Source organism: Dipteris shenzhenensis, chromosome 12, assembly GCF_047967505.1.
Source record: "Dipteris shenzhenensis isolate YYH24624 ecotype China chromosome 12, Dip_SZ_1.0, whole genome shotgun sequence".
NCBI lineage: Eukaryota > Viridiplantae > Streptophyta > Polypodiopsida > Gleicheniales > Dipteridaceae > Dipteris > Dipteris shenzhenensis.
Window position 1 is genome coordinate 17,737,959 of NC_141607.1, and position 25,176 is coordinate 17,763,134.

The 25,176-nt window shown below is 42.0% G+C and overlaps 1 protein-coding gene across 2 annotated transcripts in view; it reads right to left on the reverse strand.

The window, feature by feature from the left end:
* Positions 1–10,474: 10,474 nt before the first annotated feature.
* Positions 10,475–25,176, reverse strand: part of LOC147895914 (DUF21 domain-containing protein At2g14520-like) — a 109,493-nt gene continuing 94,791 nt past the window's right edge. For both annotated transcript variants that reach the window (XM_087382431.1, XM_087382430.1), the window contains one exon: positions 10,475–10,929. The gene's annotated coding sequence lies outside the window, so the exon portion shown is untranslated. The remainder of the gene's footprint in view (positions 10,930–25,176) is intronic.

The window sequence follows — 25,176 nt, forward strand, 5'->3', positions numbered from 1 at the left end:
AAACCATGGTCTCAATCACTGGGTCCAACACACGGACTGAAAAACGTTTTTGGAAACAGAGCTGTTTGTAAACTCCACCGAAGTGCGAATGATGAGCAACATAGAAGTTTTAGGACCTCCTGAGTCCACCGGAATTGACAGATCTGCAAATGGTTGCTCCAAACTTGAGTTCCAACACCCGGGCAAAAAACGCAGGAACTGACACAGTGAGTCAGAAATCCACTGAAATGATCCCAGATTCAAGAATGAAGGTGTTTCCAAGCTCCTGAAGTAATGTGGACACCAAAAGCAAGCAATAGTTGCCTCTACAAGTCAATACGGAGTCTCTGTCATCGAACGGAACAGGAAAAAGCTCAAAAAACGACTTTTTCTTTGAAAGCTCTTAACAGGCTCTCAAAACCACTTCACAAAGCCAAAGTGACTTTTCCAAAGGTTCCTCCAAGGTCTCTGCACACTCGGATGCAAGTAAAGTCACCCACAAAGCTTCCCACAAAGCTTCTCCTTCCTCCCACAGAGCTACTGAGCTTCAAGCATTCACGCACGCTTAGCTAGATCACCCGAGCTCTGATACCAGTTGAGAGTGCTCTCAACGGAAGCAAGAACGGAAGAAGGAGAGAGAGAGATAGAGAGCCACACAAGTTTTGGTGGGTGCAGAACCACCCTAATCTTCTTTTTCATTCATTTATATATGTGTTTGAGTATTGTACATAACTGGGGTAAAGGCACAGTGACCTTTAACCCCCACATGACCATCCATTTTTGTGCCATTGAGAGTGGCAATCTGCAGGACCCTTGTGGCATTATTTCCACTACTTGATAAGGACCCATGCCGCGATATTTGAGTTTATGCTTGGAATTTCTAATGCTATACAAAAGAGCGATATTGCCTTCTTTTAAGTTCTTATTACACAAGTTGCAATCAAACCATTCAGCGTAGCCTCTCCACCCTCATGCCATAGGTGGCCCTTAGCCTAGTCTCATCAAGATTTTCAAGCTCGATTAACTGCTCGGGAATGGCTTCATCGATATGCAACCCCTAACCGCCACTCTAGACTCTAAGGCTGGGCACAATAAACTCCATGGGCATTACTGCCTACACCCCAAATGTGATGCTAAAGGTGTGCAATTTGTTTCCACCTTGTAGGCCGTGCGATAGGCCCATAGTGCAATGATGAATTTATGCTCCCAATCGTTGTGGCTGGCCTCAACCATACATGCCGTGTGATAGGCCCATAGTGCAATGATGAATTTATGCTCCCAATCGTTGTGGCTGGCCTCAACCATACATGTCATCATTCGGCACAAGAATTTGTTTGAGCTTTCGGTCTATCCCTTTGCTCAATGATAGTAGGGAGTAGATTTCCAGTGCACTATAAGGAACTCACTCGTTAGTATTTTTATTGTATCATTCATGATGTGTGTTCCTCTATCACTCACAATCTTGAGTGGGAGGTTGAATTAGGATATCACATTCTCATACAGGAACTGCGTGGTGTCCCTCATATCCGCTTTCCTGGTGGCCTTGGCCTCTGCCCATTTAGTGGAATAATATGTGGCCACAATAACATAACGGGCCTGAGTTCCCTTAGCAATGGGACTGATAGGACCCACAAAATTAATTCCCCACTTTTCAAAGGGCTAATCATTGAGAACTCTAGTCAATGGCATGATGTCCTAGTTATGAGGTATGGAGACGCGTTGGCACGGGTCTGACAAAATACGAAGAGGGGAGAGGAGAAGAGTGGAGATAAGGAGAGAGGGCACAGCTAGAGAAAGAGCACACCACAAATGACTAACTATACACTAGATTTAGTTGAAAATGTAGAACATATACAAACCCATTTAGGGTTAGGGTTAGGGTTAGGGCATCGAACCCATAATCAACAATTTGTACACAGGGCAAGCAATCTCTACATAACTATAAATAAATCTATGGTAATAACCCATATGCCCGGTGAACCACTACAAGCCCTTTGCATTGGTGGGTGGGGGTAACTCCAAAATTAGTTTGATTTTGCTATAATCGAAGATCACATTTTTGGACACTACGTGTTTGAGTATTACCCCATGTTTCACCCAAAATTGGCACTTCATGGGATTGAGGAAAATTCTATAGAAACAACATTTTTCGAAAACCAATCTCAAATACTTAAGATGATCGCCCTAATTAGAGTGAACATCCAGGAAAACTTCTAAGAAATCCCTCAGGGATTCCTTGAACACAGTGATCATTAATCGTTGAAATATTAAGAGTGCACTGGTGAGTCCAAAGATCATCACCCTTGAAGCATAGACCCCCCATTCCGTGGTAAAGTCCATTTTATGATGATCTTGTTGTTCTATGGACACCTAATTATACCTTGAAAACCCATCCAAGAAGCTATAAGCTTCTTTGCCTGCGACCCTTTCCAGGATGTGCTTTGTGAAGGACAGTGGTGGGTAATGATCCTTACGGATCACTGCATTTACCTTTTTTAGATCAACACATACTCTAACCTTGCCATTCTTCTTTAGTACTATAACAACGGGAGAAACCTAATCTATTGGGAAGTGGTGGGAGAGAAGAGCCAGAGAAATTCCACATCATTTTTAAACCAATCAAGGATTTAAACCTTGAGACAAAGTAGAATCTACAAGCTTCTTTTTATTGAAAGAAAGTACTATTCTAACCACATCCAATGTTTTTTGTTTCCTATACTTGGTGATTGTTTGCTCTTTCCCATGGCTTCTGTAGGAAGAGCAAGGTGTTCAAGGTATGCAAAGTTCTAACGCTTTTTGTCACGTATAGATATATTAGTGTCATTGTTTGTAGTTTAAGTGTAGCTTAGGACCTCGAGTCGTATTTCAGCGAGAGACATAGACTTAAGTGTCGGAAGCAAACATAGTGCACACTTTTGTGAAAAGAACGTTCATCAACATGGTTAGAGTAATGAAGGATCGAGGATTGAAAGGTTTAGACAGAGTTTAAGGATTAGGAGGTTCAGTGTTTAGAAGGGATTCCAATCTTCAAAAGAGGTTCCGGGGTTCAGAAGGGGTTTCATGGTTAGAAGGAGAATCCAAGGTTCAAAGTAGAGTACATGGTGAAGAACTCGTATCCCTTGTTGGTCATGGAGATCAGGGGTTGAGTCTCTAATCAAAGAGGGTAAGGGTTTATGGGGAGCATAGGAGTGAGAGAGAAAGAAGATATAAGAGCATGGGGATGGAGGAGAGTGAGGAGAAGGAAGGAGAAGAGGGAGAGGAGGAGTTGCAAGGTTGAAGAAGAGAGAAGTAGAAGAAAAGATTAGGACATGCTTTTGGATGTGGAGTGCAAGGGAGCATGGACACTTGGAGACAATTGCATGGAACAACAAAGTAAAACTCAACACAATACCCAAAAGAGTATGGACTTTATTCCATTATGGGATATTTATACAAGTTGGAGAGATTCTCTCTCTACATGTAGAAATTGTAAGACTTTCTCTCTCTACATGTAAAACTTGCATCTAAGATGCACATATAAAAGTTACATTTAACAGTGACGAGTTGCATGTGGCATGTAAGAATCATATGTAAAACTTGCATGTAGAACATGCATGTTGGATTCCTTAAAGAGATTCTTACTAGCCTTATGCAAGTTCAAGCGGAGCTTTGCCCCGTTACTCGACACACACATTCTGTGCTACTTTAGTCCATGTTGGCAGAGAGTCAATAGTTATTATATTGCTAGTCCATCGGAACAACATTTTGGATACATAAGATCTTGTGTTCCCTGTATCTAAAATGAAGATATATATGTGTTGCAATTCTTGAACTCCTTTGAGTCAATAAACAAATCATTAGGAGAAAAGGACACTCATTTTGGAGCCTTTTAGGGTTTAGAAAAATAAGCTCTCAACCAATCAGAAGAGGACTAACGTGACGTTGGAAAAATACCAAAAACCATGTAAAAATATAAATAATTCATATTCAAAATCTTTTTCTTTTATTATGTCTAACATACGTGATCTTCGAAATATGATTTTATGTGCAAAATTTTATGATTTTGACATCATCAACACGTCCATAGCGAGCCAAACCCCCAAATCAACCTTGGAGACATCAAAAATCGACGTCCAAAGGTCCAAAATGGGAGATTTACACAAAACAGGATTTGCCCAGACGGCACCGAAAATCGACGCCCGAACGTCCGAAAAAGGACAAAAATATCTGAAATGAGGGATTTGCACAAAAACGCGATTTGGCTAGCTGGCACTGCGGCAACTGGCCAAATCGCGTTTTTGTGCAAATCCCCCATTCCGAACATTTTTGCCCTTTTTTGAGCCTCTGGGTGTCGATTTTCTATGTCTCCAAGGTCAATTTGGAGATTTTGGCCTGCTCCAGACACGCTGGGGATGTCAAAATCATCAAATTATGGACAAAAAATCAAGGATCTTATATATGCTTTTAATGTGAAGCCTGAGTACTAGACTGGCATTTTTGCATTAAGTATCCGTATTTTATGACATTTCCCATATTTTGAGTGGAACAAAAATAGGTGAATAGTGAATTTCTTAGAGGGCCCCAAAATGAGTTCCCTTCTTTCCTAATGTAGTATCAATCATAAAACAAAAAAGATGCTTATATGTGACATGCATTGAAATTATTATCTGCCCTTTCTTTATCAATGTGCACTCTGTATTTCATCTTGTTCTTGAAATAAGTAGCTTTAGAAAAGTTAATCACAAAGACAATTGTATCCTTTGAAAATTAGACAAGCCACATCTTGAATTCCTTCTCTAATCAACGAATATGAGATTATGAATGGATGGATTGAAGTCAGAGATCTATAAGCTCCTTTGGTTAAATGATCTTATACTACAATAGCCATCTCTTTTGGTTTAATGCTATAGCATTAACCATTTTAAATTTCCTCCAATTTACAATGACAAGATTGTCTACCATGAATTTGTCTAGGCAAACAAATTATTATCCTTCATACCACATTATGAGATTAATAACATTATCAATTTTACCACAAATGCCTTCTATGGCACTCAAAGTCCTCATTTAGAGAAATACTTGACTCCCACACAGACCTTAGGCTATCAAACTTGCTTACGCTTGCAATGTTATAGATTCCAAATGACTAACAAATGGGACATTTACCCCACAAAGATATAAACATCTGCTTCATGTAGCAACGCATTCAAAACTCATCGAGTTATATGCCTCTTGCAACACATTCTTGTGATTAAGTCTCGACTTACCTAAAATCACAATGCTCAAAGCTCTTCTACTAGATCCTAACGCCATGATTCTTAGCTATAAATCCCAAGTACAACTATATGGGCTTAGTAACCACATGTTAGAGGTAGATCGTAAACCCATATCTTCAACATGTTTGCAATATCATTGTTTGAAATTATAATTATAAAGCCTAAAGACCATTAACGAACTTCCAACACACTAAATATAAGAAAACCTTAGTTCAATATAAGAAAATTCCCAATTCACATAAAATATATTCATCAACCTAGCAAGCATATGGCTCGACCATTAGTCTCTAAATCAATGGGCTGACTAGACAGATCCACAATACGCTTCATATTCAAATCATTGTATTGATTTTTACCATCATACTGATTGGCCAAGTAGCTAGGCTTACTAACCAATGCTAGCAACCTTATTGTTTTGACTAATGGGTTGATTTCTCAATCATTGACCTAACTCTTACACTACACCACTGTAAGGAGAGAGGGAGCATTGCTAGCATGATAATACAAACAAAAGCTTGATTGAGAAGCGATGAGAATCATTGACCTAACTCTTCAATCATTATCCAAGTGCATGCTCAAAGAAGCGATGAGAATACAAACACACAAAAAATGACCCTTCGAAAAGAAGCTATATGAGTTGTAATTTCTTTAAGGTTTATAAAAAAGAGACAAAAGTGAACACGAGAGAGAAATATGGTTTGTTTGACTCCTCTTACCATACTCGTCTCCAGATGGTTCCCAAACAAGAACTAAATCCTTTATATAAACTAAAGACGAAGTAGCATGCTAAAAAAACAACTAATTTTAGATTTCTTCAAGGAGCATTGCATATCTATTATTTGAATGTTTTCAATTACATTGCTTTTAGGATGAATGAAGCTACAAATCTACCAAAGATTGAGATTTTAAGATCTTGCAATAGGTTAATGATTGTGGAATTTGTTTTTCCAAATCCGTCTAGTTACAAACAATATTTAAAAAAACTAATAGAGCATACCCTAGTTGTGAGAAAGAAAAAATTCTATGGAGCAAGGCATAAGTTAGTTTGAAAGTGTAGTTTAATTTAGATATTAAATTTTCCAAACTCATTAACCAACGCCTACTTTCAAACTGGCAGCCTACTTCCTTTTAGGTCACATTGAAGGCAAGGTCAAAGATTGTCCTCTTATTTCTCGCATGTTTTCAGATTGGAATCATATTCTTTCCCATTCGGCTTGGCATGGCCGTGACTCATTGCAAGGCAATTCTTTGAGAGCTGAGAGTATCCACTGGTCACGAGTTTTTTCCCCACCGTTGGCCTTGTAGGCCCCGACGTTCATATTTCCTTGATTCCAAAGGGATCTATTTTATGGCAGATGTCATTCATGATGATGGCACTCTCCTTTCCTTTCCTTAGGTTGCTTGAAAGTATGGTTTAGGAATGCACTATCGCCCTATATGGCAAGCTATTACTCGTATGCTTCTGCACTTTTAGCCCGTATCACCTCTAGAGCTTTAAGACAAGCTTCAAGATTGGACTCTTCTTTCATCACACTCGTCCATTCATCCTTTGAAGCTCTCAAATATTACAATGTCCTCTCTATATAAAGTTCCATTGCCTCTAGCATGGGCTACAACTAGGGCAAATCAAATTTGGCATTTGGATCGTCTAGCAAATTGGTGGTGAAAAAGATTGAAGCACATTTGGCATTCCAAGGTCCCTCTTCGACAACAAGTCTTTTTATGGCACATTCTATAGGGGATTCTCCCATCGAGACAACTTCGAACACGCCAACTATCGCTCCCGATATTTGTTGTCGTTTGGCTTAGAGGTGTCTCATATTTTTTGGCACTGCGCCGAGGATGTGACACATTAACTAGCATTGGAAAGCCTAAAGGAAGCAAAATTCTCTTCTTAGTCTTAATTCTTTCTTATTTGAGCTTTGTAGTGTGCACTGATGCAAGTGGTGGGTCTATTGGAGCAATTCTTATCCAAAAGGACCATCCCATAGCCTTTGAAATCCATAATCTTTAAGGTGTTGAATTAAAGTATAAAGAAATTATTAGTTGTGGTAGATGCTCTCGATCTTTGGAAGCATTATCTTTATGGGACATAATCTAAGGTGAAGAACGATCATGAAAGTATCAAGTATCAATTCTCGCAGGCTATTGTGTCTAATAGATGAATCAAATGGACTGCATATCTCCAATCTTTTGGACAAAGTACATTAGAGTATCAACCTAGAAAGAGAATATAGTAGCAAATGCCTCAAATTGGAAGCCTAGTATAAATATAATCTCCATCATCCAAGAGAAGAGTAAGATCGACATGAGAGCAACTTGCCTTCATGAGGAAGATTATGCTGAAATATTAAAAAATTATAGCAAGTAGATGAAGGGCTTGAAGAATATTCGCTAGATATGGGTATTTCTTGTAAGTAAAAAACATTTGTACCCAAATCCTACCAAGAACTTAAAATCCTAGGCGAACAAACATAATTGCATTTGAGAAGACAAACTGCCTCACGATCTTGTTTGGTATACCAAAAGCATTCCATAGCCTAGTAATAAATTTCAAAATATCCAGAAAAGATCAAGGAATAAGTGGCAAATAAAATTGCACATGAGCCATGAATACCGATTGCACAATACAAAGGCGAACATTCAATGGCCCAGTAGATAGTTTCCAATAGTATAGCTTATAGAACAGCTTTTGTAGCACTGACGTCTCTCTTATGGCAAAGAGATATGCCACCCAATAGGGTAACCCAAATGGTACACAACCTAATTAGGAGAGAGCAAGGGGCCAGGCCAAAAGATGTGATGACATAAAGGCTAAAGTTTTGATTTATTCAAATTCCATTTCGTCCCAACAAGACCAAATAAATGAAGTGCACGCATAATATGCCTCCTAACATCAACCTCCGAATTTTGTAGGAAGAAAAAGAATCATCGCCAAAAGCTTGGCTTACAGAAGTTGTGCCTCCCGGAAACTCAATGCCATGCAAATCATGCTCTGAAACCAAAGCAAGCATGTAAAGTATCAAGGATGAGTGTCCAAGCATCCCTCTCTCCCCATCATATGTGAACGATGCATACTACCGTCCTCATTGCCAAGGGAGTTGTTTAAATCTCCACATGGAAAAGTATCTAACACTAAGGTAACGACCATGCGGGTCATTATAAACCATCTGGGGCTGTAAATCAGTATAAACCAGCATAGCAACCCCTAAAAAGAAAGTCCTTCCAGCATAAAATACATGTAGCCTATGAGCAGTAATATAATCCCAAAGCAGCCTCCATTTATTTTATATTGCAGAAGCTGTGTATATTATATGTAAGGCACTTAAGTGGTATGTACACATTTACAAACTAGTAAGTGTGGCATAACCTCAAAGCTGTTCTTGCATGGCCACACCAAACTGTGGCAGACCACCATATTCCTAATAATCATTCCCTAGATCATCAGGAAGAGAACCACAAGAAGAGTGAGGATAAGCACGACTATCATAAGGCACTGTTGTCATCAAAGGTAAATACAATGGATCTGTACAAACCACCAAGGACCCAAGTTTACCAACCCAAAATCCATCCACTGCCACATTCTCCTCCAAAACTTGTCGCTTATATTGGGCATTGATAAAAATAACTCAATAGAAACCTCTGTCGCTTTGTAACAAGCTTCAACAAAGCAACCTTGAGCAGGGATATCAACCATTGAGCCACATCCCTGTCCAGGGACAGAGACCCAAAACTCTCAGACCGTCTTATCACACCAAGGATTTATTTCTGAAAATCCTTCAACCTGCAAATGAGGTAAGGACCAAGCTAGGAGAACCTTACAGCAGGTAACAGCCAGCACAGAAAGTCCCTGGTGAGTCACGGCTGTTGCAGGACCCTAAGGGAGTGTTATGGATGGAAGAAAACCCGCGGGGGACTAGAAGGCCCAATAGCAAGCAGGCGGAGAAAGTCGGAGCTCTCTCTTCTCTCCTCACACGCGCGCGCATACACACTTTTTTTGTGAAATCCATGTATTTTTATATTACAAGAGGCGGCCCCCAAAATGGAGACCAGTGAATACAAGATCAGAAAATTTCATTGTAAGGCAAGTAAATAGTGTAATCTATCTGACGAACACACACACTTTCTTTTGGGGGGGTGAAAATTTTGATGCTTTATATTACAAAGTAACTATCCCAAAATGGGATGTGCCAAAATACATCAAGAGAAGATCTCAGTATATGACAAGCATACATCAGAGTCTATGTAATGAGTTTGCAGACAATCATAGATTGCTGCAAAGAGTGCGTGAAAAAGAGAGAAAGTTGGGAAAGTAGGATCACCAAAGACTTTATGATTTCTGTCTCACACACTTTTTTTAGTGAAAACTTTGAATGCTTTATATTACAAGATAGCTATCCCAGAAAAAAAAACTGGTAAGCCGAAATATTACATCAAGAGAAAATCTCCATGTAGGAAAAATACACACACACACACATGTATGTATGTATGGATGTATAGATAGATAGATAGATAAATAGATAGATAGATAGAGATGTAGATATATATAGACAGTTATGTATTGAAACAATTTTATAACTTCCCCTTTGATATCATGTAGCACATCAAACTGAAGCTCTAGGCCGATTTTTCTATTTTCGAGTTGGATGCCCAAAAAGCCCAATAGTGACACATCCTACAAGTATCTAATGATGCAAGTTCTACTTTCTCACTCTTACTCTCACACCTCCCTCGTCATGAAACTACATATCCATAGGAGGACAATATATGAGCAAAGAAAAATGCCATCAGACATTCTTTGTAATCCAACCAATTAAAAAAAGGCCTAGATCAAGGATAAAGGGAATGTCACGAGAAATGATCATGGAAATCTTGCCAACTCAACAAGCTCGCTCATATTTACAATAGAAACAACATACACCCTTGTATGAAATGTAGAAAGCTTGCTACATGATAGGATCTAATACTTCCCGTTGTTCTATGACAACACAAAAGACTCCATTTTGTGGCAATGTCATAATACTTCCTCAAAGATATACTCAATCTTGATTCTGAGTTTATAGCTTGAAGGAATCCTCTATTTTCACTCTATAGAGCTGATATATAATCATAAGGGTATATATCCATAACCTTAATATAGAAAACAAAAGTTCCCTTGAAAACAACCAAAAACCTAAGAGTCCCATATGCATCAAAACAAAGATTGTTTTTTGAAAGACCCTTTATTGTTCATTAAGTGGGGCATATTGGTGATCTCTAGTTTATGTAAGTTCTCTTTACCAAGGCATTAAATTCTGGCAAATATATCATCTGGCAGGTAAACAGTTATCACTTGTGTGCATTTTTAGATGTTACGCACATTTTACATAACCTGGGCCTATTACATAAAGGGGCATACCATGCACCTTTTTCCTGTAACTACAGTACAACCGTGTATCCCGAAAGTTCGAGCGAATCTTGAAAACATTGCGAAATGCCAAGCAATTTCGCGTTTACATAAACTACAAAGGGATAACAAAATGAGGTGCACGTTCACATACCAAAATCACACCTCCTCAGATCCCAAAATGACGTCATTTGTGGGAGCACCCATTGACCCCTGTTAAAATTCTTTAGCTCCAGCCAAAAATGGAGTGAACCTTCCAAATAATAAACATTCTGCACTTAAATAAGCTTTCCCTTGTAGGAGAGGTTCCTGCATAGAACCAAATAGGTTAAGTAAATCAATCAATTACAAATTCCTAGTCTCAATAAAAATTACAAATCTCTCTCTCTCTCTCTCGCACACTGAAACCGGCCTTCGATAAACAAAAGGGCAGTGATCTTCTTCTACTTAGTCATAAACTTCATAAATAGCCACAATGCAAGCTTCAGTCACTTAAATCACTTAGCACAACTTAGAAACAAGCTTCCACAACAACAAAGGTGAGGCTAGAATGCCCCTGCTCAATGAAAATAGTACACAGTGCACCCACTGGCCCCAAATGCCCTACAGCCACCGAAGGTCAACAAGGAGCACACGGCAGTGGGAGAAGGACCGGGAGTAGAGCAGATCCACAGCCATTTTGGGGTGCCATTTTGGGGTACACATCAGGTTGTATGCAGAGGTGAGGTAACACCTGTTGGTATTTAGTACCTGTATTTTCTAAATTGTGTTTGTGTGCTTATTTTAATATCTGCATTATTTGTATGTATAAACTCTATGTAACCTGATTTCTTTTTCCTAGCCTCTACTTACTGATCACGGGAGTAGCACCACGATTTTCCACCCAGCCAATTCTGCCAAGGCTTCCCAGCAAGAGAGAGAGAGAGCAATCTCTAAATCACGTAAATCCTCAATTCTTTCATTCTCTCACAAGCCTTGACAGACCCCAAATCCCTAGATAGATCTAGATGCCACATGTCATCCATATAGGGCCTTCCTAATGCAACATTTCACCCCTCTCTTGGGATGCATTTAATTCCTTGCCCCTAGGCACAATCTTTGCACTAGGCCCTTGGTCTCAGATCTATCTAGTCTGGTGCTATCAGCCCTCACCTAGGACCTTGACATTAATCCCTCCCGATCATTTACATAAAGCGCAAACACATATATTATAAAAATAGATCCTATAAGGGAAATGTCGACTGATTCGTCCGAGGTCATGCTACCTCGGCTAGAGCGTAACATTCCTTCCCTCTTCAGACATCAGCGTCCTCGATGATAAAGTCTGGGAACACTCTCCGCAACTGATATACGGATTCCCAGGTAGCTTCGGATAGAGGCTGACCATGCCATGCAACCAACACCGTGGGTATCTTCCGATTTCGTATTTGCATTGTTCCTCGGTCCAGGATTCTTGTTGGTTTGCGCCTTGCAATATCCTCTATCTCCTGAAACAAAACCACACCTTCGATTAGTGAGTCACTAGTATGTAAAAATTTCTTTAAGCGCGAAACATGAAAAACCGGGTGCACCTTACACCCCTGTGGCAATTCTAATTTATAGGCTACACTGCCTATTCTTTTCAGAATTAACCACGGCCCACAGTATCGAGGTGATAACTTAGCACACTCTCCTGAAGTCAACGACTTCGAGTGCGAAGGAATTCTGAGAAAAACTTTTTCTCCTTCTTCAAATACTCTTATAGACCGATTTTCATCCGCATACACCTTGGCTCTATCCATAGCCTGGCGGATATTAGCTCTCGCAAGTGCTAGCATCTCCCGCATCTGAACTACAAAGTTCGCGGCACTAGGCACTTTCTGAGGTACTCCAACTATAGTCGGATTGGCTGGTCTATAACCATAGTTCAGCTCAAACGGACTGAACCCAGTAGATGAATGTTTCCTATCATTGTAGGCAAACTCCAACAATGGCAACCACTTGTCCCATGTATGTTGCCTCAATGACACATATGCTCTCAGCATATCCTCTAAAGTCTGGTTGACTCTCTCCGTCTGACCATCCGTCTCAGGATGATGCCCACTACTCATTCCCAACTCAGTCCTTAGTGTCTCAAATACCGCAGTCCAAAAGTGACCGGTAAACCTGACATCTCTGTCTGACACTATGGATCTAGGCAATCCATGCAGACGAAATATATGTCTAATAAACAAATCCGCTACTTGCGGGGCACTAACAGACTCTCTAGTCGGAATGAAGTGAGCCATCTTGGTTAGACGATCAACCACCACAAGGATAGAATTATACCCTCCTTGTGTTGCAGGTAACCCTACAATAAAGTCCATGGAAATGCTCTCCCACTTACTTAGTGGTATTTCCAAGGGCTGTAAAAGTCCGGGTGGCTTCACCCGCTCGGCCTTACTTACCTGACACGAGAAACACCGTGTCACATATTCATGAATATGCTTTTTCATCTTTGGCCAAAAGAAATCTCGCTTCACGAGATCATATGTCTTCTCGACTCCTGGGTGTCCCGCACACGGGCTATCATGGCATTGTCGAATGACTCTCTGCCTGAGATCATTCTGACCAGGTACTACAACCTTGCCATTTCTAACTAGCATACCATCCCTTATGGTATATCTTGCATAAGTTTGGCCTTTTCTGGATGCCAGGTCATCCTTTTCACTTTCCCCGGGTTTTAATACATGAGCCTTAGGCCACAAGCTCTGGACAAACTCGTCCACCTTCTGAGTTTCTCTGATCTCGGTCATTAGAGCACTCTCTAATACCGTGAAACTCAGGTTGTGCATAATGCGAGACAACGCATCAGCTACCTTATTGTCTTTTCCTCTTCGGTACCGAATCGTTAGATTAAATTCCTGCATGAGCTCTGCCCACCTCGCTTGGCGGCCCCTCAAGTCAGGCTGCTTACAGAAATGTTTCAGAGTATCATGATCTACATCCACATAAAACTCTGAAGCATACAGATAATGCCTCCATGTTTTCAAAGCATGGATAACAGCATACAACTCCAATTCATGAGTTGGCCAATTCCTTTGAGAGGGAGAAAGCTTCTTGCTTTCAAAGGCTACTGGCCTTCCCTCTTGAAGGAGGACTGCTCCTACCGCAATGCCACTTGCATCGGTTTCTAGGAACAACGGTTTCTGGGGATCAACTATTTTTAACACCGGTCCTGAGACCACAGCTTGTTTTATGGTGTTAAAACTTTCCTGTTGATTCTGTCCCCAAACAAAAGGTACTTTATCTGAGGTCAGATCAGTCAATGGCGATACTATTCCGGAATATCCTTTGATATGCCTTCTATAAAACTGGACAAATCCCAAGAATGATCGCAACGCGGTCAGACTCTGAGGGATTGGCCAAGTTAGTATCGCAGCCACTTTCTTCGGATCCATTTCTACCCCCTGTGGAGTAATTATGAACCCTAAATACTCAAGCCTAACCATACACAGTATAGTTTTCTTTTTATTTACATAAAGACTGGCTTTCCTCAAAGTACTGAACACTATCCTTAAGTGTTCACGATGCTCAGTAATACTTTTACTGAATATCAAGATATCGTCAATAAAATGTACTACGAACTTTCCGATATACGGACGTAGTAAATCGTTCATAAGCATGACGAAGGTCGCTGGAGCATTGGTAAGTCCGAAGGGCATCACCAAAAACTCATAATGACCAAACCTGCTTCTAAAAGCGGTTTTATGCACATCCTCGGCTCTAATCCGGATCTGATGATAGCCGCATTTAAGATCTATCTTACTGAAAATCACGGCTCCATGTAATGCATCTAGCAAATCATCAATCCGAGCCATCGGATACCTGTGCTTAACAGTGATATTATTCAATGCTCTGTAATCTATACAGAGGCGAAACGTATCATCCTTTTTCCTCTTTAATATCACTGGTGAAGCAAAAGGTGAGAAACTTGGTTGAATCTGCCCCAACTTGAGGTATTCTTCCAGTTGTCTACGCACCTCCGCTTCTTCCGTAAAACTCATTCTATAGGGAGGTCTATTTACAGGTTCTGCCCCCGGGATCAGTTCAATCTTATGCTGAACTTTCCGCTCTGGAGGTAACCCATAAGGTAGTTCATCCCTAAAACACTCAGAGAACTCCTCTGTTATAAGATTAGCCAGCTTGGCCATCTCACCACTTTGCGTAACATCAGTGCTAGCCGAAGACTCATCCACTGACTCTACCGATGCTGTGCAAAGGTATAAAAACTCTACTTGAGCCTTTCTGATTTCCATTACGGAAACCAACGGTCCCTGAGGTATATCTTTTCCACCTCGCAAGACATAAAGCACATCATTCATCTTGAATTGATATACGTGCTTTTTCCAATCAATGGCTGGATTCTTCCTAGAATGCCACGCCATTCCCAGGGCTATATCCGCATGAGCAAGCTTGGTTATTTCAAAATCAAGATTCTCAGTATAGTCCTGAATCTGAAGCTCCAACTGGGTAACCCTTTGGTCCCATACTTCAGTTGAACTTCCATCAACCATCCTGACTGTATACGCATAGTCAGATGGACTTGTCTTTAATTTCAGCCTCTTCACGAGCTTGGAGTTAATCACATTGTGAGTTGACGCTGAGTCAAACAACACAATGACATCATGACTGGCCACTTGCCCTTTCATTTTGATTAACTCCGTATCATTGAAGGCTGTATACCCCGTTGCTGCGGGCTTAGATAGGATGTTATCAGGTGCACTCGTCACTAACTTAGTAACAGACACACAGAACAAACAAGGTACTAACCTCTGAGAAGATCCCGCTAGCTGAATCTGCATCTCTTCCGCTCTGGGACTTCCCTGCATCTCCACGTCGCACTCTGAGATCACCATCTCAGCCATCCGACGATCTTTATTACGTGGACAATCTCTCCACTGATGAGGTTGAAGGCAACGAAAGCATAAGCCTTCTCTCCTCACTTTTTCCCTTTGTTCCGGGTTCAAGGGAGACTTAGACCAAGCCCGGGCTGCCATTGGAGTTACTTTTCTCTTCACTCCAATGGTGGTACTTGGTTTAGGAGTTTCAGCCGGTCTCGCCTGCTTGGCTTGACCACTCGGCTGCGAACCACTCCCTTTACTAGTCCACTTCTTCTTAAACCCAGATTTCTTCGGATACCCATACTGGGTTCCGACCTGTGCAAACCCACTTGGCTTGCTGCCCTTGGCATCCTCGTAGTTCAAGGCTATAGCTATTGCATCATCTAGCGTGTTCGCGTACTTAGCCCGAACTTCCATTTTTATTCGGTCATTCAATCCAAATATGAAATCTTTCACTTGGATTGATTGAGGCAGGGGTTCGTCAACCTTCATTACACTCTCTCGAAACTTATCAGTGTATTCTGCCACTGATAAATTTCTCTGACGCAGGTTCCTATATTGATCCCAAGCTCGGGATGCCTCGTCAGGAGGTAAGAAGTGTTTCCTGAACTCTCTTTTAAACCCCTCCCAGGTAGTGGATGCTATGCCATCCTTTTGTTGTTTAATCCACCACCGATCCGCTGCCTCACTAAACATGTGGGTGGCCTCGCGGATCTTTTTGATGTCATTTCTGATCTCACAAATGGCGAACGCCTCGTCCCATTTGTGTAGCCAGGTCTCAATGACATCGGAGCTACGGTCGTTCATCCGACCAGAATACTTTTCCGGTCTGTAATTGGCAATAATTGGCACTTTAGCCTTCCTAGGCTCGACCGTATGGACACTAGACTCCGGTTCCATTGGAGCCTTTCCCTTCTCCTCTCGAGAAGGTCTGGCAGACATACTATGTATCGCTCTCCTAAGCTCGGACTGCCCTGCATTGGCTTGTAATTGCTGCGCTAACAACTGTTGCAAGGCATCTTCCAGCAATGCAATTCTGCCAGATAAAGTGTGAGCTACTGGGCGCGATCCCTGCTGGGTCGGCCGGACTCCTGATTCACCAGGGTCCCTCCTGGAAGCCCCTTCTTCTGCTTCCATTTAAATCAATAGGTGTTTTGTTTTGGGTTTTTTTTTTTTTTTTTTTTTAACACCCTTAGAACACTGTAATCACAAATTGACACTCTGAACACAATTCCCTATACTAGGGAACTCCTGCAATCTGACATGCACACTAATTACGTATTTGACACAGGCATATATATTCAATCCCGCCTTTCCCTATACTAGGGAAACTACTGCATTTTACTCTGACTGAAGCCCACAGGCATATCCTCAAGCATAATCTGTCCTTACTACAGCATTAAAGCCTCATACAGGCTGATTATTCACGAGGTCCTATCTACAAAAAAATATAGCCTCACCAGACTAAATCAAGGAGGGGAAAAAAACAACATGAAACTAATGGGGTTTGAAGAGAGCTTCCTGGTCATCCACGAACAGCCACACCCCCTTTTTGTTCCATGCAGTTCGAGTCTCCAATTCCTGCAGCCTCCACGCTCTGTCTGCTTGCGAATAAAAAGCCTTCTCTGGTGTCGCGTATCCTTCAGATTGGGCTGTCCACGCCAACCTACGAACTGTCGACGTATATATATATCACCCAGCCCACGGACCATCTGCGTCGAATCACTGCAGCACGTCAAAACCTCCCACGTGAGCGCCACCACTCACGGACCTCGTCGGCAGTCTTCTAGTCGCCACCCTCGGGTGATTCGCTACCAGCGCTCCCGCTACGCACCTCCAAACCACCAATCCGTGCATCGACAGTTCCGACCACTCCCCCGGACTACGTGCACACAGGTCCTTCACGAGCTCACGCGACCCTTCAGGTAAATCCCTGCCCAAAAATTCCTGCATCAACTGACTTGAGCACACCGGCTCATTCTGTACCTACCAACGGTCAACCCGTTACTGCACGTCGACCAGCCCACACATCCACCCGTCACTTGCTTGCGGGCATCGCCGAATCACCAACCTACGGGACCCAGGCTAAAACTTCAATTCCGAAAGCCTGCGTTCTCCATTTCGTAGGCCCACACGAACGCCACGATTGCTCCGTCACCACTTCAGCCCGTTAACTTGCGCTGCCCACAGGTCTTACGCTCCATACCTTACCCCTACACAACCCGGAGCTCTGATACCAAATATAACCTGATTTCTTTTTCCTAGCCTCTACTTACTGATCACGGGAGTAGCACCACGATTTTCCACCCAGCCAATTCTGCCAAGGCTTCCCAACAAGAGAGAGAGAGAGCAATCTCTAAATCACGTAAATCCTCAATTCTTTCATTCTCTCACAAGCCTTGACAGACCCCAAATCCCTAGATAGATCTAGATGCCACATGTCATCCATATAGGGCCTTCCTAATGCAACATTTCACCCCTCTTGGGATGCATTTAATTCCTTGCCCCTAGGCACAATCTTTGCACTAGGCCCTTGGTCTCAGATCTATCTAGTCTGGTGCTATCAGCCCTCACCTAGGACCTTGACATTAATCCCTCCCGATCATTTACATAAAGCGCAAACACATATATTATAAAAATAGATCCTATAAGGGAAATGTCGACTGATTCTTCCGAGGTCATGCTACCTCGGCTAGAGCGTAACACTCTACTTGCAAGGTAGACTAGGTGTAATATCAGCACCCCCAATAGGGCCCCTCACCCTTGAACTGGCCAACCAGAAGCCAAATCTTACCACTCTGATGGCCCTGTTGTTGATCCTGTATAGGTCCCACCAACTGCCAAAGACTGGCCCACCTAATGCTGGGGCTATGTAAGCCCCAAGCCCTCCCATTCCACGCCCTTCTGCTGGTCAATGTACTTGCCCTAGCTTGGGCCCTGCCTTTTCACGTCTGCTGGCCTAATTGTGCAACTCAGGTGGCTTCACACTCCATCACTCCATGCTGTCCTTGTGACAGATGGCAGCCTCCTGTGCCCATGTGGTAGCTAGGCCATAAGCCCACATGGCACCTCCATCACACCATGCCTATGCAAGGTGTCGAGCCCCTAGGTCCTCCTCATTTGGGGGCTCACATGTGGGGAATTGGACCTCCTACCGCAATATTACATCCATTTAAACAAAGAGAAATCATTACACCCATTGAGAGTGCTGGTGTTATACTGATCCTAACCAGCTTGGGTGCCTTGGTCCGGACTTAGAGCGCCTGTGCTACTTAACCCCTTGCACTCTTTATCGCACCAACCATCTTGACAAACAGACCTCCAGGGGATTTCCCATAGACATGATTACGCTAGGGAATGAGTATTATGTCGCTAAGCGAAAGGACTTTGCCATGAGGTTGGGATAACTGTCTTATGCTTTAGAATTGAGATACGGTAACTAACATATAATCTAAAGAGGAGACGGCAAACTAATAGTCGAGGCAGCAAACAAGGGCTCATGCGCAGCAAGCTAAGGCAGAAAAAGCAGGAGCAGCCCTCAGGCCTGGCAAACAACCCGAAGGGCTGATGTAGCACCAGAAGGAAGCATACGAGGGCCTAGAAGCCTAGGACCCCATAGCTGGTGCTGTCCAGACTCTACGCTCTCCCTGCAACCCCACACCACACACACACACACATTTTTTTAAGGGTGAAAACATGCTTTATATTACAAGGTAGCTATCCCAAAACTGGGAAGCTGGAAAAGTACATCAAGAGAAAATCTCTGTGTAGGACAAATATACATCATAGTCTATGTAGTGAATTTGCAGATGATCAAAGAGCGATTGCTGCAAAGAACGACAAAAGAAGAAAAAATAGGATCACCAAAGACTCTGTGGTTTCTATCTTTCCAGAGAGTCTAGACTGCCCAGTAGCGAACCTAGGTAAAGAACAACTCAAAATCCGACCGTCGAGGATATATGCCAAAAAGGCAAAAAAGCTTCCTGAAAGAAGCCTGAGGAAATCTTAGTCGCAATCTCTGCCGAATGATGCCCAAGAAGTCCTGTGTCTCGGGGCAATGGCAAAAAATATGAGACATATACTCCCTCCGAACCAAACACCGACGACAAATAGCCAGAGCAATACGTATGCATGATAAAAGCTGTCCAGATGGAAAAACCCCCAACAAAACACGCCCTAAAAAGACATGTTGTCTAAGAGGGACCTTGGAGTGCCAAAACTGTTTCAATCTTTTCCTCCACCATTTGACTAGACGCATTTGACTAGACGCTGCAAACACCAAATCTGATAAGCACATCTGACGCCCAAGGTGGAGATAGCAGAACTTTATATAAAGATGACATTGTAATACAAGACAGCTTCAAAGGACGAACGCACGAGTGTGCTAGAAGAAGAGTCCAATCTTGAAGCCTGTCTTGAAGTTCTAAAGGCGGTACTGTCTGAAAAGGCTGAAGCATCCGAGTAATGGCATGCCATACAGGACGATAATGCATTCCTAAACCATATTTTCCAGCAGCCAAAGGAAAGGATAGAAGAGTTTCATCATGAATGACATCTGCCACAGAGGAGATCCCTTTTGAATTAAGAAAATATGAGCGTCTGGGCTCCTGCAAAGCCAACGATAGAGAAAAAACCAGTGACCAGTGGATGCTCTCAGCTCTCAAAGAGTTACCCTGCAAAGAGTCACGGCCATGCAAAGCCAAATGCGAGAGAATATGTTTCCAATCCAAAAACATTTGGGAAACGAGAGAGAAACCTTTGACCTTGCCTTCAACACTGCCCAACAGAAAATCCCACTGAGTAGGTTGCCAATAACCAAAAGCAGTAGTAGTAATTTGAAGAAGCAAGAAGTGCATCATAGCAACCCAAGGGTGATAACCATGTTGGAACTGCAGCATCATTTTTCCCTTATGAGCCAGAATGTGCACATGAATATTAAGAATATTCAACCACCAATGCAATTTTGGTGAGCATAACTGCTGTACTGGAAACAAGTGCAACTTGCAAGCTTTTCCTGCCATGTTTTGAACGCCAAAAATTTTCCATGATGGTGGACATAAAGGATGTACAATCTCCTTTGGTAAAAAAGATCAATGGTAGATAACGGATGTAAGATCTCCTTTGGTAAAAAAGATCAATGGCAGATAAAATTAAATGTAGGCCGGATATGCAAAGGCAAAGTAGCTAACTTCCAATATTCCAGCTTTTCCTTTAATTTGGCAAGAACCCAATCAATCTATTGACGATGGGTAATAGTCCAGCCCAAAGGATAACCAAGCCTGTACCAGTTGAGTGGGCGGGACAATTTCCCCTGGCCATACAAGACTATGCCAATCTTTAGAATTCAAAGGCAACAAGTGAGATTTCCGAACACACGCACACACACGCACACATATATGGCCAAGTGACCAGCTTCTAATATTCCAATTTTTTCTTTAGCATGTCAAGCACCCAATCCATTTGCTGACGAGATGTGACTTTCCACCACAAAGGGTACCCAAGGTGCTGTACAAGTCGCGTGAATAAAACTATGTCCCCTGGCCATAAGATATGATGCCAAGCTTTCTCATAAAGAGTAAGTTAGATTTTTTGAAAATTTACTTTCATCTTCTACTGCTCCCCCGCATCTCCCAAGTGAATTGCAATTTATTCCAGCACTGAACTCCTTGCCCCTTTGCACGTGTGGGTGTCCACAGAGAGCCAAAGCTTGCTGCAATTTGTTTTCCAGCCACTAGAAGGCCATCTCTTGCTGTGATTTGGATTCCCAGGCTTCCCAAGTGTTCCAAGCTTGCTGCGAATTGATCCACGGGGTCAAGAGTCTGCTGCAAATTGGTTTTCCAGCCCTCCAAAATGCCCCAGGTGACAGGTCCGCTGCAATCTGTTCTAGAAGGAGATAACCCTGCTGCAAATTGTTCAAGAGCCCTCTAGGAACTGCAAATTTATTGCAAGGAGAGTTTGTTGAGGTCTCCGGATTCGTTTTCATTAGCAATCTTATGCAGGCGCCGGACTTGTTTGGCCTTGCAGCTGGGCCAAAAGTGAATTTCAGCAAATCAAATCTTCTGCCTCTGCGTGAGTGTGATTGGCATTGCCTTCTGTGGCTTGGTCCCTTGCTCCCTCCTGATCAAAACGCTAAGCCATTTCGGTTATCCTATTGGATGGCATATCTCTTTGCCACAATAGAGACTTGGGTGTTCCAAAAGCTGTTTTGTAAGCTGGATTATTGCAAATTGTCTACGTGGCCACTGCATGGTCCGTGCAGCGCATACTCTTGGCATATGTCCAGTTTTATTTGCCACTTATTCCCTAATCCTCTCTAGATGTTCAGAAATTTATCACTAGGGTTATGGAATGCCTTTGGTGCACCAAGCATGATCGTCAAGTGCTCCATCTTCTCCCATACAATTTTGCATGTTTGCCCAGGATGCATGGATGTTTGAAGCATCAGCCATGGGCTCTTATGCTTTCATGTATGGGTGGCTCTGCTTTGGGCCATTGGATCCCAGCTAATTTTTATGTTATTTTTGGACACTTCCATGGTCGTATTCTTGGATATCCCTTTTCTTCTCAACACCTTCATGATTGGCAGCAACTTCTGGTTTAGATCGGCATCCAGATCCTAGCAACATCCTCCATTTGCAGTGTCCACATTGGAGCTGTGTCTTTGCTCCCCCTCTAGCTCACCTCTGGCCTAGAAAGGCGTATTTTAGGCTAGGAGACAATACTGCGTGGGGTTGCATCACAAACCTATTTGGTGCATCATCTCTACTATATTGCAACCTTTTCAGCCTATACCTCGCCTGTTTACCACTCTTTCTTTATTGGATTGGAAGTTTGATAAAGCGCTTCATGGTTACTCTTCTTTTTCATTTGCAGATCTTTTTGCCAAGGAGGCTTATCTTTTATTACTTCCACAAGTCTCTTGCTTGGCGGAAGACTTGTCTTCAGCGCATTCGGGTCAAGCAACATGTGTTTTGATGGTGTTGTTTGGTAGGGACTTTACCAATGGGATCTTTATTGGCTACCAAGCATATTGCTTCTTCAACATGCCCTACTTGTTCACATCCTCAAGAGATTGTTTAACATCTGCTTTGGACCTGTCCTCCTGCTTGTGATTTTATTCTCAAACTGAGGACTCGTCTTCATGCTCGTTTTCTCAAAACTTCTTTTGGTAAGAAGTTCATGTTGTTTGGTAGACATGCTGCTATGCCAGACTATGTTCTTGGTGTCGCTATTGGGCTCTATGGTTATTATATCATGCTCATACCATTCAAATGTATGAGCACTCTTGAATGGATGTTTCTCACTTCTTTCCGTCATTCTGAATCTGTCTCTCCAAGATGCACATTCTCTTGGAGACCTTCCTCTAGCCCAAATAGAAATGTTTTATTACTGCTTTTAGTTTCTAAGTAGTACTTGTTCCACTTTGGACAGCTATGAATATGCTTTTTGTAAATGAAATCCTGCTTTCACCCAAAAGGAAAAGAAAAAGAAAAGTGTGTTAACTCAGCCGATGGAAGCCTTGGCATAGTATGATAATTCTGAAGAGAGTCGCCCGCCTGCGCACACACACGCAGTTTATTAACATCTACAAAGACCAAAGGATCTATAAGACGAGAAAAAAATAGATACAATGAAAGCTAAGAGTGGGGCCACTAAAAATGGGCACCCATACCTCAAGGCTAGTGTCTTAAACAAAACAAGAAATAAGTACAAGAAATAAGTACATCGTGATGTCGTTGCTACAAGATAGAGAACCCGAAAGGTAAAGGGCAACGATGATGATATGAAGTTCCTTATTTGAAATTCAAAACCACCAATTTATAGTGGGGAAGAAAAAGATAGAAATAAGGAGCTATAAATGCATTCTTACAAAATGGCAAGATTTTCATAGACTTAGAAATACCCCTCCTGAAAATCAAGTTGTGGAAGCCAGTTTTTCCGTGGGCACTAAAGCATATACATAAAAGATGAGCCTAGAGAGACTAGCGAGATACCAAAGTATAGGTCTGAGTTTAAAAAAGCATTCCTAAAGAAATTCCTACCTGAAAATGAGCTTGAAAGCGCATGGAAAGCTTGGCATATTTGCAATTTGGGTAAAAAGTCTCTAGGCCCATTTATATCTAATTATAGAGAAGCAATTCACATGTTAAAAGGCATTGATGTGCTTTTAAAAATGAGAAGGTTCATGAGGAGTCTAAAAGACAATTACAAGTTAGAGGTGAGAAGAAATCTCAAGTATGCCCAAATTTATAATGATACGACGGTAAGATCTACAAACTAGCTTTGTTCCTAGATTCAATAAACTGATTGTGGGAGGGTGTGTACATGCGGATGGTGCCTGCATGTGTTCATTCCTATAGTATCAGCACTCGCAAGATATATATCATAGATAGAGAGCGTGGTGAGATACAATCCTATTTTCTATCTATGATCTAGTGTGCCTGCATGTGTTCATTCCTATGGTATCAGCACTCGCAAGATATATATCATAGATAGAGAGCGTGGTGAGATACAATCCTATTTTCTATCTATGATCTAGTTTTTTGTTCCTAAAGGTCCAAAATGGACTCCCATAGCCACAAAATTAACGAAAGCAATATCCCCAATAGAATCTCTCTTCTTTGTATAAATGTTGAACTCCAGCAAATTTTTAATAACTTGCCTGGTCACAACAAGACGTGGTTCTTTGAAAGACACATTTTAAAACTTGCAGAACATTGCGAAATATTTATCTTCCAAAGAAAGGTTTGCATGCATACATGGGCTTTGCCCTTGATTTGCATTTTTTGGTTTTGCTGCATTTTTTGGATTTAAACGTTGACGCATTATAGGTATTCATTGAATACCTATAATGCTCTCTAGATTTCATGGCAATAGACACTGTTGGAATACTGAAAAGAAAGAGTAGAGTGGACACAAACTCAGAATACTTGCTTATAGAATGAAGAAGAAAGAGGTCCTTAAGTAGGCACCTCATACAAGGTCACTGACATCACTGATGACCTCAAAGCTCCACAATCATCTCCTCAATCTGCTCCTAGATTCACTCAATCATCCTATGTGGCTTTTCCACCACCTAACTGTGCTTGTGGGCACCTAACTGTGCCTCTAGCACTCACACATAGAAACATAAGGTGTGCCTGAGGCATACACCTTGAGATATCCCAACAAACCCCCCCTCAAGGAAATGCCTCAGGCTATGTCAAGGATACATCTAGTCTCATAGTTTCTCATGCCATCTCATGGTGGTCAAGGATAAATCTATGGCTAGGTTCTCATGCTAGCAAGGGTTCCCTTGGGTGTAAGGTAAACAGAAAGGGATACAAACAGACCTTCCAATGGTTATCTCTCCTACATGTACATGCACACAATGTCTGTAGGAGGTACCATGGAACAAACATACACATGGCCTACATCATAAGGTGACCAGAGGTGTTTACAAAACACACAACACACAATAGTTTATTTTCATTCATTTTGGAGGACTATCCAGGCTGAGTACCTTGACATAAAAAGAGAGATCTGGAGCATACATAGAGATGAGTTTAAAATGCATAATCTTCATGGGATGCCTCATCTTGTGGAGGCAAAATATCCATGTCAAGGCAAGGTCTTACCACATGGGCAGTGTCTAGTGCCTTATAAGATGGTACTATGATAGAACAAGTGGATTTGAAAGTCATATCCTTCAAGA